Raw genomic sequence first — 15,769 nt, forward strand, 5'->3', positions numbered from 1 at the left:
CAGCCATAAGGGTTGACATGTCGTTGCAGTGACGTTTGAGCCTTCCCAACTTCAGTTTTAATGGCATAAACCGGCAATTGCCTTCCAACGTCAAAACTGCTGTATCCGCGTTGATGCGGTCTGATGAATGCAGAATGGCTGAGACTTGCCTCACCCAATGGGTTGTAGACTCCCAATCCTCTTGAACACAAGAGGCCAGGTCCACAATCGACATAGATTGCTTACATGTATCCTTAAAATTCTGGATAAACCGGTTTTTTAACTCGGCCCATGACCCGACGGAGTTAGCCGGTAAGCTCTTTAACCAAGTACGAGCTGTCCCCTCCAACATCATGGTGAAGTACTTAGCACACACCGCTTCATCCACATCCAGCATTTCCATCGCCATCTCATAACTCTCAACCCATGACTCAGGGGGTAAATCGACAGTGTAATTGGGCACTTTACGAGGACCTTTAAAATCATTGGGTAGTCGCACATTACGCAAAGCGGGGGTGAGACATGGCACCCCTAAAGAACTGAAGACCACACCTAGCTCCACTTAAGTGGTAGGACAAACCAGAGTAAGCTGATGAGTCGCATGCTGTGCTGCTAACTCGGCTTCTCGACGTGCACGACCATGATCCACCACATCTTGCGCATTAGCACCACCACCCACCGGGTTATGCCCTCGCAGCGAGTTACAGTGATGTGCACTGCTTGACACGGCCGGTTCATCAATGTGCCGGCTGTAGCTCCGGCTCGGACGGGGGGTGGAGTGAATCCTCTCGCGACTATGCGGATAAGCCTGCTGCTGGGTTAAAGCTGTCTGAAGGAGCTCTCTGGCCCATCGAGTCTCAATCGCCACCAGTGACTCGCCGTCAATTGGGAGAGCTGCCAGTCGTGAAGCGGTGGCTACTATGTTATCCAACGGGTTGGAGTAATGCCCCGGGGGCGTCGGAACGCGCTGTGGCACAATGTTGTTCTGACGAGGTGGTTCCATCCCGCGCGGCTGAACCGGCGCTCCTGTTACCGGTGCCTCAGTCTGATTTACCACTGGCTGGTTACTGGTTCCTGCTCCTGGCGTGTTGAAGAGGTTTCTTGGCTCATAACCCGACGGGAAGTGCGACTGGTATCTCCTCCTCATGACATCACTTGAGGCACTCTGATCCAGCCTAAGCCGGTAGGCCCGAGCTTCTAACTCGGCCCGTTCTATAGCCATCCTGGCGTTCTCTGCTGCCAGGTCCGCTTTAGCCTGAGTTATCTGATCCTTCACCTTTGCAATCTCCGCATTGTGCTGATCCCAGTTTGCCACATCCACCTCCGCTGCCAGCAACATTGCTAAGGCGTGGAATAAATCAGACAGAATCTGAGCTAGAGACGGCGTAGAGCCCCTTGCCCCTGCCGGCGTTGCTGAACCAGAGATCATTGCTGCAGCGGTAGAAGAGGGTTGTGCTGGCTATGTACCGGCCATGAAGACCGCGACCCGGTTTGGCAGACCAAGGGGGTCCAGGATACTGTTGCCATCGGAACCTCCACTAATCCGGCCATCCTGTAACTGGTATAGCGACTCGGTCTCTCCGGTTGAAGACTCGTCATCGAAGCAGACAACAGTTTCGCCACCAGATACTGATCCATACTCATATTCCGCTCCGTGGATGACCCCTATGAACACATGCTTTACGGCGGGCTGAACCGGGGAAGAGCTTGCACGTTGAGCCGTCTCGATGGTGTTGGTGTAGGTGTCTGGCTCAGGGCCCGGTTCGCTGATCTTGCCGATGAAGATGTGAATTCCACCAAAGGGGACCCGGTACCCGTATTCAATTGAACCGGCCTCGGGGTCCCATCCTGCATCGTCGATGTAGAGCTTGCCGCGATGACTCTTAGTCATCCGGCCCACAGCGTATCCCTTGAGTCCTTCGAAGCTGTCCTTCAAGAACTCAAAACCATCGTGTGATAGCCCCACGGTGGGCGCCAACTGTCATGGTTTTGTCACGATAGATGTCCTCGTGAAAGGACTTAGTCGTGGAGCCATCGCTACGGGTTAGCTTAAAGGGGTTAAACCGGACAAGGGACACGAGAGTTTTATACTAGTTCGGCCCCTTCGACGAAGGTAAAGCCTACGTCTAGTTGTGATGGAATTGCAGGGGTTTCGATGACCAGAGAGCGAATCCGCTTTGCCTGGCTCTCGAATTGTTGTGTGTCGTGTTGTCCCTAAACCGTCGCCGGGTCGTCCCATTATATACACAGGTTGACGCCCGTCGGTTTACAGAGTCCCAAGGCCGGATCGTTAACGTGTCCAACTTAGTCTCTATCCTTCCTATCTTACAATGCAAGTTACATAAGAAAGTCGGTTTACATCTATAGGCCTTAACCCGCCCTTGGGCCTTGGGCCTTCGTAAAGCGCCACCATCCTCATGTCTTCATGGGCTTCTAATCTTCATAGAGTTAACCCGGCTACTCCTGGCCGGTTTACGTCCAGTAGTAATATCCCCAACAAACGTGATAAAGGGGCTATCAATCCCTTCACAACCACTTGCAAAAGTGAGATCTCATAGAGATAATAAGATACATATTTTTGGTATTTTTGTTGTATAGATTGGAAAATGAAGATTGCAAAATAAATAGTAAACTAAAATTATAGATCGGAAACTTATATGATGTAAAGTAGACCCGGGGGCCATAGGTTTCACTAGTGGCTTCTCTCATGATAGCATATATTACGGTGGGTGAACAAATTACTGCCCAGCAATTGATAGAAAAGCACATAGTTATGAGAATATCTAGGTGATAACCCACAAGTATAGGGGATCGCAACAATTTTTGAGGGTAGAGTATTCAACCCAAATTTATTGATTCGTCACAAGGGGAGCCAAACAATATTCTCAAGTATTAGCAGCTGAGTTGTCAATTCAACCACACCAAGAAAACTTAATATCTGCAGCAAAGTATTTAGTAGTAAGGTAATATGAAAGTAACGGTAACAGTGGCAAAGGTAACTTTTTGGTTTTGTAGTGATTGTAACAGTGGCAACGGAAAAGTAACTAAGCAAAGATCAATATATGAAAAGCTTGTAGGCTATGGATCAGTGATGGATAATTATGTCGGATGTGATTCCTCATGCAACAGTTATAACATAGGGTGACACAGAACTAGCTCCAGTTCATCAATGTAATGTAGGCATGTATTTCGAATATAGTCATACATTCTCATGGAAAAGAACTTGCATGGCATCTTTTGTCCTACCCTCCCGTGGTAGCGGGGTCCTATTGGAAACTAAGGGATATTAAGGCCTCCTTTTAATAGAGTACCAGACCAAAACATTAACACATAGTGAATACATGAACTCCTCAAACTACGGTCATCACCAGTAAGTATCCCGATTATTGTCACTTCGGGGTTAACAGATCATAACATATAATAGGTGACTATAGACTTGCAAAGATAGGATCAAGAACTCACATATATTCATGAAAACATAATTGGTTCAGATCTGAAATCATGGCACTCGGGCCCTAGTGACAAGCATTAAGCATAGCAAAGTCATAGAAACATCAATCTCAGAACATAATGGATACTAGGGATCAAACCCTAACAAAACTAACTCGATTACATGATAAATCTCATCCAACCCATCATCGTCCAGCAAGCCTACGATGGAATTACTCACGCACGGCGGTGAGCATCATGAAATTGGTGATAGAGGAAGGTTGATGATGACGATGGCGACAGATTCCCCTCTCTGGAGCCCCGAACAGACTCCAGATCAGCCCTCCCGAGAGAGATTAGAGCTTGGCGGCGGCTCCGTATCGTAAAATATGATGAATCCTTCTCTCTGATTTTTTTCTCCCCGAACGTGAATATATAGAGTTGGAGTTGAGGTCGGTGGAGCATCAGGGGGCCCACGAGACAAGGGGCGTGCCCCCCACCCTCATGGATAGGGTGTGGGCCCCCCTCACCTTGATTCTTTCGCCAGTATTTTTTATATATTCCAAAAATATTCTCCGTTGATTTTCAGGTCATTCCGAGAACTTTTATTTCTCCACAAAAATAACACCATGGCAATTGTGCTAAAACAACGTCAATCCGGGTTAGTTCCATTCAAATCATGCAAGTTAGAGTCCAAAACAAGGGCAAAAGTGTTTGGAAAAGTAGATACGTTGGAGACGTATCAACTCCCCAAAGCTTAAACCCTTGCTTGTCCTCAAGCAATTCAGTTGACAAACTGAAAGTGATAAAGAAAAACTTTTACAAACTCTATTTTCTCTTGTTGTTGTAAATATGTAAAGCCAACATTCAAGTTTTCAACAAAAAATATGAACTAACCATATTCACAATAACACTTAGGTCTGATCTTTACTCATATCAATGGCATAATCAACTAGTGAGCAACAATAATAAATCTCGAATGACAACACTTTCTCAAAACAATCATAATATGATATAACAAGATGGTATCTCGCTAGCCCTTTCTGAGACCGCAAAGCATAAATGCAAAGCACCTCTGAAGATCAAGGACTGACTAAACATTGTAATTCATGGTAAAAGAGATCCAGTCACAGTCATACTCAATGTAAACTAACAGTAATACATGCAAATGACAGCGGTGCTCTCCAACTGGTGCTTTTTAATTAGAGGATGATGACTCAACATAAAAGTAAATAGATAGGCCCTTCTCAGAGGGAAGCAGGGATTTGTAGAGGTGCCAGAGCTCGATTTTGAAATAGAGATGAATAATATTTTGAGTGGTATACTTTCATTATCAACATAACAACCGAGAGATCTCGATATCTTCCATGCTACACACATTATAGGTGGTTCCCAAGCAGAATGGTAAAGTTTATACTCACCGACCACCAACAAGCATCAATCCATGGCTTGCCCGAAACAACGGGTGCCTCCAACTAACAACAATCCTAGGGGAGTTTTGTTTGCAATTTATTTTGATTTGATTTGAGCATAGGACTGAGCATCCCGGTGACCAGCCATTTTCTCGTGAGTGAGGAGAGGAGTCCACTCCTCTTGAGAATAACCCGCCTAGCATGGAAGATATAGACATCCCTAGTTGATACATGAGCTATTCGAGCATACAAAACAGAATTTCATTTAAAGGTTTAGAGTTTGGCACATACAAATTTACTTGGAACGGCAGGTAGATACCGCATATAGGAAGGTATGGTGGACTCATATGGAATAACTTTGGGGTTTATGGAATTGGATGCACAAGCAGTATTCCCGCTTAGTACAAGTGAAGGCTAGAAAGAGACTGGGAAGCGACCAGCTAGAGAGCGACAACAGTCATGAACATGCATTAAAATTAATCAACACTAAATGCAAGCATGAGTAGGATATAATTCACCATGACCATAAATATCGTGGAGGCTATGTTGATTTGTTTCAACTACATGCGTGAACACGTGCCAAGTCAAGCCACTCAAATCGTTCAATGGAGGATACCACCCTATCATACCACATCAAAACCATTTTAATAGCATGTTGGCATGCAAGGTAAACCATTATAAACTCCTAGCTAATTAAGCATGGCATGAGCAACTATAATCTCTAATTTTCATTGCAAACATGTTTCATTCATAATGGGATGAACCAGGAATGATGAACTAATCATATTTACAAAAACAAGAGAGGTCGAGTTCATACCAGCTTCTCTCATCTCAATCAGTCCATCATATATCGTCATTATTGCCTTTCACTCGCACGACCGAACGGTGTGGATAATATTAATAGTGCACGTGCATTGGACTAAGCTGGAATCTGCAAGCATTTAATACAAAGGAGAAAACAAGGTAATATGGGCTCTTTGTTAGATCAACAATAATGCATGTTAGAGCCACTCAACATTTTCATCATGGTCTTCTCCTCTCGACCCCCAAAGAACAATAAAAGAAATAAAACTATTTACACGGGAAAGCTCCCGACAAGCAAAAGAAGAACGAGAAATGTTTTTGGGTTTTCTTTTAATTACTACTACTGCAGGCATGGAAAGTAAACTAGCTAAAAGCTACAACTAATTTTTTTTGTTTTTATTAAGGTTTTTCAAACACACAAGAAGAAAGCTTAAAACAGAAAATAAACTAGAATGGATGATACAATGAAAAAGTATGAGCACCGACAACTGGCATGAGTGTGTGAACATGAATGTAATGTCGGTGAGAAATACATACTCCTCCAAGCTTAGGCTTTTGGCCTAAGTTGGTCTATGGCCATGGCTAGCCTGGTGGATATCCGAAGTTGAAGCTGGGGTCGTACTGAGATGCAACAGCTACTGCCTGAAGAGCTGCAGCTTGGAGGCGAGCTGCCTCCGTCCTCCTCTCGTACTCGTTAGCCTCCTCCCTGGTTATAACATATCTCCCTTTTGTCTGAAAGTCAAAGAAAGCAGGAGCAGGGAGAGCAACATGGACAGTGCGACACCTGTCAAAGATTAGTCGATACTGGAGAGGTCGTTCATTCCTCTCAATAAACTGATGGCGAACTATAGCATTAAAATCTAGATAAGCAGGAGACAACTCCATATCATTTGCACGTACAGGTATCTCAAGAAAATTAGCTAAACGGGTTGCATAAATTCCACCGAACAAATCTCCACTAATATTGTTATGATGCAACCTATGTGCAACAATGGCCCCCAAGTTGTATTGTTTATATCCTAATACATCACTCTTGAGAACACTAAGATCGGGAACACACATGTGACATGCCTCATCCTTACCATTAAAGCATCTACCTATAAAGAGAGCAAAATAATGTATGGCAGGAAAATGAATGCTCCCTATGGTAGCTTGTGTTATTTCTCTAGATTCCCCCACAGTGATACTAGCAAGAAATTCTTTAAATCAGATTTGCAAGGTTCACTAATATTACCCCACTACGGGAGTTTACAAGCAGTATTAAAATCTTCTAAGTCCATGGTATATGATTTATCATAAATATCAAATAAAACAGTGTGAGAATTGCGTGATGATGTAAATATGAACCTTCTCACAAAGGAATCAGTTAGGTGATAATATTGGGGGCACTTATCTGATACGAAGCCCTCAAGATCAGAATTACGCACATACGCGTCAAATTCCTCCTTAATTCCTGCTTGGGCCATAAAATCCTCTGGCGGCAATTCACAAGGCCGCCCTTGAGCTTCTCTTGGTAGTTCATAGTCCGGCTCACGTATCGCGGGCCTGGGTCCTTGCTTCCTCGAGGAACCACCTTGATACATTTTCCTAAACATATTTCTTCCTCTCAAAAATTTCTGAAATTTTTAGTAACTCAAAATAAAAGTGAACCAAACTCAACAAAATTGATAGCAACTACTCCCACAAGTGCCTAGAGGCCATATCATGCATTAAAACTACTTTTGACCACATAAATTTGACATGCAAGCTCAAGAACAGGGTCACCTAAGAAGCAAAATTTTTCAATAAATAAAGCACTAGAACAAAAAACTAATTGGACCATTGGAGGAGTCACATACCGAAGAACAATCCCCCATAGCAGTTTTGTGATTGGAGCTTTGAGCAAGGAGATCGAAAATGGCAGCAAGATGAGCTAGAACTCGGGTTTAAGCTGGTGGGTGATTTTTTCTGGAGGAAGATGAAGTGTGTGGGTGCAGGAATAAGTGGAGGGGGGCCACGAGGGGCCCACGAGGCAGGGGGCACGCCCTGCACCCTCGTGGCCAGGTGGTTGCCCCCTCTGGGGTGTTCTCAGTGCCAATAATTCTTAAATATTCAAAAAATCATATAAAATTTTCAGGACATTTGGAGAACTTTTATTTTCAGGGTATTTTTTATTGCAAGGACAATTCATAAAACAGACAAAAAAAACTATTTTTGCTTTATTAAATCTAAATAACAGAAAGTAAAAAGAGGGTACATGAAGTTGTGCTTTCTAACTTCATCCATCTCATGCTCATCAAAAGGAATCCACTAACAAGGTTGATCAAGTCTTGTTAACAAACTCATTCCGAATCGCATGTAACCAGAGAATTTTTGAATAACACTAGGTTACCTCAACGGGGATATGCACATCCCCAACAATAAGAATATCATATTTCTTCTTGACAGTAGGAAGAGGAGATTCAAAACCTCCAATAATAATCATTGAAAATTTTCCAATAGAATTGATACTATGGACTTGAGGTTGTTTCCTCAGAAAGTGTACCATATGCTCATTACCATTAACATGAAAAGTGACATTGCCTTTGTTGCAATCAATAACGTCCCCTGCAGTATTCAGAAAGGGTCTACCAAGAATAATAGACATACTATCATCCTCAGGAACATCAAGAATAACAAAGTTCGTTAAAATAGTAACGTTTGCAACCACAACAGGCACATCCTCGCAAATACCAACAGGTATAGCAGTTGATTTATCAGCCATTTGCAAAGATATTTCAGTAGGTGTCAACTTAATCAAATCAAGTCTATGATATAAAGAGAGAGGCATAACACTAACACCGGCTCCGAGATCACATAAAGCAGTTTTAACATAGTTTCTCTTAATGGAGCATGGTATAGTTGGTACTCCTGAATCTCCTAGTTTCTTTGGTATTCCATCTTTAAAAGTGTAATTAGCAAGCATGGTGGAAATTTCAGCTTCTGATATCTTTCTTTTATTAGTAACAATATCTTTCATGTACTTAGCATAAGGGTTCATTTTAAGCATATCAGTCAAACGCATACGCAAAAAGACAGGTCTAATCATTTCAGCAAAGCGCTCAAAATCCTCATCATCCTTTTTGTTGGATGGTTTAGGAGGAAAAGGCATGGGTTTCTGAACCCATGGTTCTCTTTCTTTAACGTGCTTCCTAGCAACGAAGTCTCTCTTATCATAACATTGATTCTTTAATTGTGGGTTATCAAGATCAACAGCAGGTTCAATCTCTACATCATTATTATTGCTAGGTTGAGCATAAACATGAAAATCATCATTAACATTATCACTAGGTTCATGTTCATTACGAGATTGTGTTTCAGCATCGGAAATAGATATATCATCGGAAATTAAATATCATTGGCATGCAAAGTCCTATCATTTTTCTTTTTCTTCTTCTTAGAAGAACTAGGTGCATCAACATTAGTTCACTGAGAATCTTGCTCAATTCTCTTAGGGTGGCCCTCAGGATACAAAGGTTCCTGAGTCATTTTACCCCCTCTAGTCACAACTCTAACAACATTATTATTTTTCTTATTATTTAATTCATTGAGCAAATCATTCTGAGCCTTAAGTACTTGTTCTACTTGAGTGGTAACCATAGAAGCATGTTTACTAATAAGTTTAAGTTCACCTTTAACTCTAGACATATAATCACTCAAGTGTTCAATCATATAAGCATCACGTTTCAATTGGCTACCAACATAAGCATTGAAGTTTTCTTGTTTAACAATAAAATTATTAAACTCATCCAAGCATTGGCTAGCAGACTTATAACTAGGAATATCACCTTCATCAAATCTATAGAGAGAATTTACCTTTACTACCTGTGTTGGGTTATCAAGACCATGTATTTCTTCATTAGGTGGTAAATTCTAAACATCTTTAGCTTTAATACCCTTTTCTTTCATAGATTTCTTTGCCTCTTGCATATCTTCAAGACTGAGAAATAGAATACCCCTTTTCTTCGGAGTTTTCTTAGGAGTTGGTTCAGGAAGTGTCCAATCATTTTCATTACTCAACATATTATTGAATAGCAATTCAGCTTGATCAACAGTTGTTTCCCTGAAAGACAACCAACACAACTATCCAGGTGGTCTCTAGAAGCATCGGTTAGTCCATTATAAAAGATATCAAGTATTTCATTTTTCTTGAGAGGATGATCAAGAAAAGCATTGAGTAATTGGAGAAGCCTCCCCCAAGCTTGTGGGAGACTCTCTTCTTCATTTTGCAAAAAATTATATATTTCCCTTAAGGGAGCTTGTTTCTTATGAGTGGGTAAATATTTAGCAGAGAAGTAATAAATCATATCCTGGGGACTACGCACACAACCAGAATCAAGAGATTTAAACCATGTTTTAGCATCACCCTCTAATGAGAATGGAAACAACTTAAGGATAAAGTAATAGCAAGTTTTCTCATCATTAGTGAACAAGGTGGCTATATCATTTAATTTAGTAAGATGTGCCACAACAATTTCAGATTCATAGCCATAAAAAGGATTAGATTCAACCAAAGTAATTAACTCAGGATCGATAGAGAAATCATAATCCTTATCAGAAATACAGATAGGTGAAGTAGCAAAAGCAGGGTCATATTTCATTCTAGCATTCAAAGACTTTTCTTTATGCTTAGCTAATAATTTCTTAAGATCATATCTATCATTGCAAGATAAAAAGTCTCTAGCAGTTTCTTCATCCATAACATAACCCTCAGGCACAACAGGAAATTCAAATCTAGGGGGAGAATCTTCATCATCACTTTCATCAATATTATCAATTTCAATAATTTTGTTCTCTCTAACCCTAGCAAATTGTTCATCAATAAATTCACCTAATGGCACAGTATTATCAAGAATAGAAGTAGTTTCATCATAAGTATCATGCAAAGCAGAAGTGGCATCATCAATAACATGCGACATATTAGAATGAATAGGAGGAGTAGGTGTCGCAAGTTTACTCAAAACAGAAGGTGAATCAAGTGCAGAGCTAGATGGCAGTTCCTTACCTCCCCTCGTAGTTGAGGGAAAAATCTTGGTTCTTTTATCTTTCAAGTTCTTCATAGTGATCAACAAATATAAATCCCAAGTGACTCAAAGAATAGAGCTATGGTCCCCGGCAATGGTGATAGAAAATAGTCTTGATAACCCACAAGTATAGGGGATCACACCAATTTTCGAGGGTAGAGTATTCAACCCAAATTTATTGACTCGATACAAGGGGATCCAAAGAATGTTATCAAGTATTAGCAGCTAAGTTGTAAATTCAACCACACCTGGAAAACTTAATATCTGCAGCAAAGTATTTAGTAGCAAGGTAATATGAAAGTAACGGTAATGGTGGCAAAGGTAAAAGTTTTGGTTTTGTAGTGATTGTAACAGTGGCAACGGAAAAGTAAATAAGCGAAGATTAATATATGAAAAGCTCGTAGGCTATGGATCAGTGATGGATAATTATGCCGGATGTGATTCCTCATGCAACAGTTATAACATAGGGTGACACAGAACTAGCTCCAGTTCATCAATGTAATGTAGGCATGTATTTCGAATATAGTCATACGTGCTTATGGAAAAGAACTTGCATGACATCTTTTGTCCTACCCTCCCGTGGCAACGGGGTCCTATTGGAAACTAAAGGATATTAAGGCCTCCTTTTAATAGAGTACCGGACCAAAGCATTAACACATAATGGACTAACTGATGCTTTCAGAGATCACCTGGATAGTTGTGCTGGTTGTCTTTCAGGGAAAGAACTGTTGATCAAGCTGAATTGCTATTCAATAATATGTTGAGTAATGAAAATTATTGGACACTTCCTGAACCAACTCCTAAGACAACTTCGAAGAAAAGGGGTATTCTATTTCTCAGTCTTGAAGATATGCAAGAGGCAAAGAAATCTATGAAAGAAAAGGGTATTAAAGCTGAAGATGTTTAGAATTTACCACCTATTGAAGAAATACATGGTCTTGATAACCCAACACAGGTAGTAAAGGTAAATTCTCTCTATAGATTTGATGAAGGTGATATTCCTAGTTATAAGTCTGCTAGCCAATGCTTGGATGAGTTTGATAATTTTATTGTTAAACAAGAAAATTCAATGCTTATGTTCGTAGACAATTGAAACATAATGCTTATATGATTGAACACTTGAGTGATTATATGTCTAGAGTTAAAGGTGAACTTAAACTTATTAGTAAACATGCTTCTATGGTTACCACTCAAGTAGAACAAGTACTTAAAGCTCAGAATGATTTGCTCAGTGAATTATATAATAAGAAAAGTGATAATGCTCTTAGAGTTATCACTAGAGGGGGTAAAATGACTCAGGAACCTTTATATTCCGAGGGCCTCCCTAAGCGAATTGAACAAGATTCTCAGAGAACTAATGTTGATGCACCTAGTCCTTCTAAAAGGAAGAAAAAGAAAAATGATAGGAATTTGCATGCTTCTAGTGAACCTGTTTTGACACACCTAAGAATCCCAATGATATTTCTATTTCTGATGTTGAAACATAAAATGAATATGAACCTAGTGATAATGTTAATGATGATGTTCATGTTGATGCTCAACCTAGCAATGACAATCAAAGAATCAACATTATGATAAGAGAGACTTTGCTGCTAGGAATCATGGTAAAGAAAGAGAACCATGGGTTCAGAAACGCATGCCTTCTCCTCCTAAACTATCCAAGAAAAAGGATGATGAGGATTTTGAGCGATTTGCTGAAATGATTAGACCTATCTTTTTCCATATGTGTTTGACTGATATGCTTAAAATGAATCCTTATGCGAAGTACATGAAATATAATGTTACAAATAAAAGGAAGATACCGGAAGCTTAAATTTCCACCATGCTTGATAATTATACTTTTAAAGGTGGAATACCTAAGAAACTAGGAGATCTCGGAGTACCAACTATACCATGCTCCATTAAAAGAAACTATGTTAAAACTGCTTTATGTGATCTTGGAGCCGGTGTTAGTGTTATGCCGCTCTCTTTATATCGTAGACTTGATTTGAATAAGTTGACACCTAATGAAATATCTTTGCAAATGGCTGATAAATCAACTGCTATACCTGCCGGTATTTGTGAGGATGTGCGTGTTGTGGTTACAAACGTTACTATTTTAACGGACTTTGTTATTCTTGATATTCCCGAGGACGATAGTATGTCTATTATTCTTGGTAGGCCCTTTTTGAAAACTGCAGAGGCTGTTATTGATTGCAACATATGCAATGTCACTTTTCATGTTAATGGTAATGATCATATGGTACACTTTCTGAGGAAACAACCTCAAGTCCACAGTATTAATTCTATTGGAAAAACTTCAACGATTACTATTGGAGGTTTTGAATTCCCTCTTCCTACTGTCAAGAAGAAATATGATATTAGTATTGTTGGGGACGTGCATATCCCCGTTGAGGTAACCTAGTGTTATTCGAAAATTCTACGGTTTCATATTATTCGAAAAGAGTTTGTTAACAAGACTTGATCAACCTTGTTAGTGGATTCCTTTTGATGAGCATGAGATGGATGAAGTTAGAAAGCACAACTCTCTGTACCCTCTTTTTACTTTCTGGTATTTAGATTAAATGAAGTAAAAATAGTATTTCTTGTCTGTTTTCTAAATTATCCTTGCAATAAAAAATACCCCGAAAATAAAAGTTCTCCAAATGTCCTGAAAATGAAGTATGATTTTTTGTAAAATATTTAAGAATATTTGGCACTGAGAACACACCAGGGGGACCCACCACGTGCCCACGAGGGTGGAGGGCGCGCCCCCTGCCTCGTGGACCCCACGTGCCCCCCTCCACTTATTCTTGCACCCACACACTTCGTCTTCCTCCAGAAAAAATCCTCCATTAGCTCAAACCCGAGTTCTAGCTCATCTTGCTGCCATTTTCGATCTCCTTGCTCAAAGCTCCATTCACAAAACTGCTTTGGGGGATTGTTCTTCGGTATGTGACTCCTCCAATGGTCCAATTAGTTTTTGTTCTAGTGCTTTATTTATTGCAAATTTTTGCTGCTTAGGTGACCCTGTTCTTGAGCTTGCATGTCAAATTTATGTGGTCAAAAGTAGTTTTATTGCATGATATGGCTTCTAGGCACTTGTGGGAGTAATTTCTATCAATTTTGTTGAGTTTGGTTCACTTTTATTTTAAGTTACTAAAATTTTCAGAAATTTTCAGAAAATGATGAAGGGATTTTTGAGGGGCTCTTCCAGCCGAAGCTCGAAGGATAACAAAGTGAAGAGAATAAGCAGCCCAAATATAGTCTCCCTCGCACCGCGAAGGTTCGGCCGTGCGAATGGCCTTGTGATGAGTTCTTGAGAGCAGCCAGGATTCATGATGATTTTTATTACTTGGCTGAGAATGCAAGCCTCACCGACTTTCTCCACGACCAGCTCAAACAGTATCTCCTACTCACTAATATTTTTGTGCAAAATTTTCATTTCCATGCTCGGAGATCGCCACCTTCGGTGGATCTTTATTTATATGATGAGTTTAGGGAGATGTCACTTTATGATTTTTGCGCGGTTTGCAAGTTGCCCTCTGAGGGCAGCATCGAGGAACCACATCCTAGGGATGTGACAAGATTTATTGATATGATTGCTGTAGGGGAAACGAGAAAAGTATCAGATGCAAGAACTACTAGCATACATTTTCCTGTTCTACGTTACTATGCAATATTTGCTAGTAGATGTTTAATTGGCCGCGGGAACAGTGGGGGCCTCAGTGCTCTTGACCTCGCCATTTTGCTCCATGCTTTATTCCGTGATAGAACTTTCAGTTTAGGTGCAATGGTTGCTAAACGGTTGAGTCTAAACCGTACAAAGGGCCCCATTTTTGGAGGTATCTTTGCTTCGCGTCTTGCTAAATATTTTGAGATACCTATTAGACACTATGAGAAAGAAGAAAAGGTGCTGCCCCCTATTTTCTTAGACTATAAAAGTATGGTAGCACATGATTTTATTTGCGATGATAAGGAGATGAGACTCATTTATAACCTGGTATTTAGTGAAAAGACTTGTCAGATTATTACCCTACCTGCACCTTCTTTGTTTAACATTTATTCATGCACATACATCATCCTTCCCGATGACATTTATGCATATTGGGAGCGAACACGATCCCCAGAGCCAGAGCCTGAGCCACCACTTGATCCTTACCGTCAGTCTATTTATCAGTGTGATCCGGAGGAGATTGCCAACCAGTGGCACCCAGAGGACACTCCTTCGTACACCAGAGAGGGCAGCTTTGAGCCATGGCCCTAGACCAACTTAGTCCAAAAGCCTAAGCTTGGGGGAGTACGTATTCCTCACCGACATTACATTCATGTTCACACACTCATGCCAGTTGTCGGTGCTCATACTTTTTCATTGTATGATCCATGCTAGTTTAGTTTCTTTTCCAGCATTCTTCTTGTGTGTTTGAAAACCCTTAAGAAAAACCAAAAAAATTAGTTGTAGCTTTTAGCTAGTTTACTTTCCATGCCTCTAGTAGTAGTAATTAAAAGGAAACCCAAAAAGATTTCTCGTTCTTCTGTTGCTTGTTGGGAGCTTTCCTATGTAAATAGTTTTATTTCCTTTTCTTTCTTTGGGGGTCGAGAGGAGAAGACCATGATGAAAATGTTGAGTGGCTCTCATATGCATTATTGTTGATCTAACCAAGAGCCCATATTACCTTGTCTTCTCCTATATATTTAATGCTTGCAGATTCCAGCTTAGTCCAGTGCATGTGCACTATTATTATTATCCACACCATTCGGTTGTGCAAGTGAAAGGCAATAATGACGATATATGATGAACTGATTGAGATGAGAGAAGCTGATATGAACTCGACCTATCTTGTTGTTGTAAATATGATTAGTTCATTGTTCCTGATTCAGCCTATTATGAATGAAACAAGTTTGCAATGACAATTAGAGATTATAGTTGCTCATGCCATGCTTAATTAACTAGGAGTTTATAATGGTTTACCTTGCGTGCCAACATGCTATTGAAATGGTTGTGATGTGGTATGATAGGGTGGTATCCTCCTTTGAACGATTCGAGTGGCTTGACTTGGCACATGTTCACACATGTAGTTGAAACAAACTCAAGATAGCCTCCACAATATTTATGTTCATGGT

The sequence above is a fragment of the Triticum aestivum genome, chromosome 4A, assembly GCF_018294505.1.
Source record: "Triticum aestivum cultivar Chinese Spring chromosome 4A, IWGSC CS RefSeq v2.1, whole genome shotgun sequence".
Lineage (NCBI taxonomy): Eukaryota > Viridiplantae > Streptophyta > Magnoliopsida > Poales > Poaceae > Triticum > Triticum aestivum.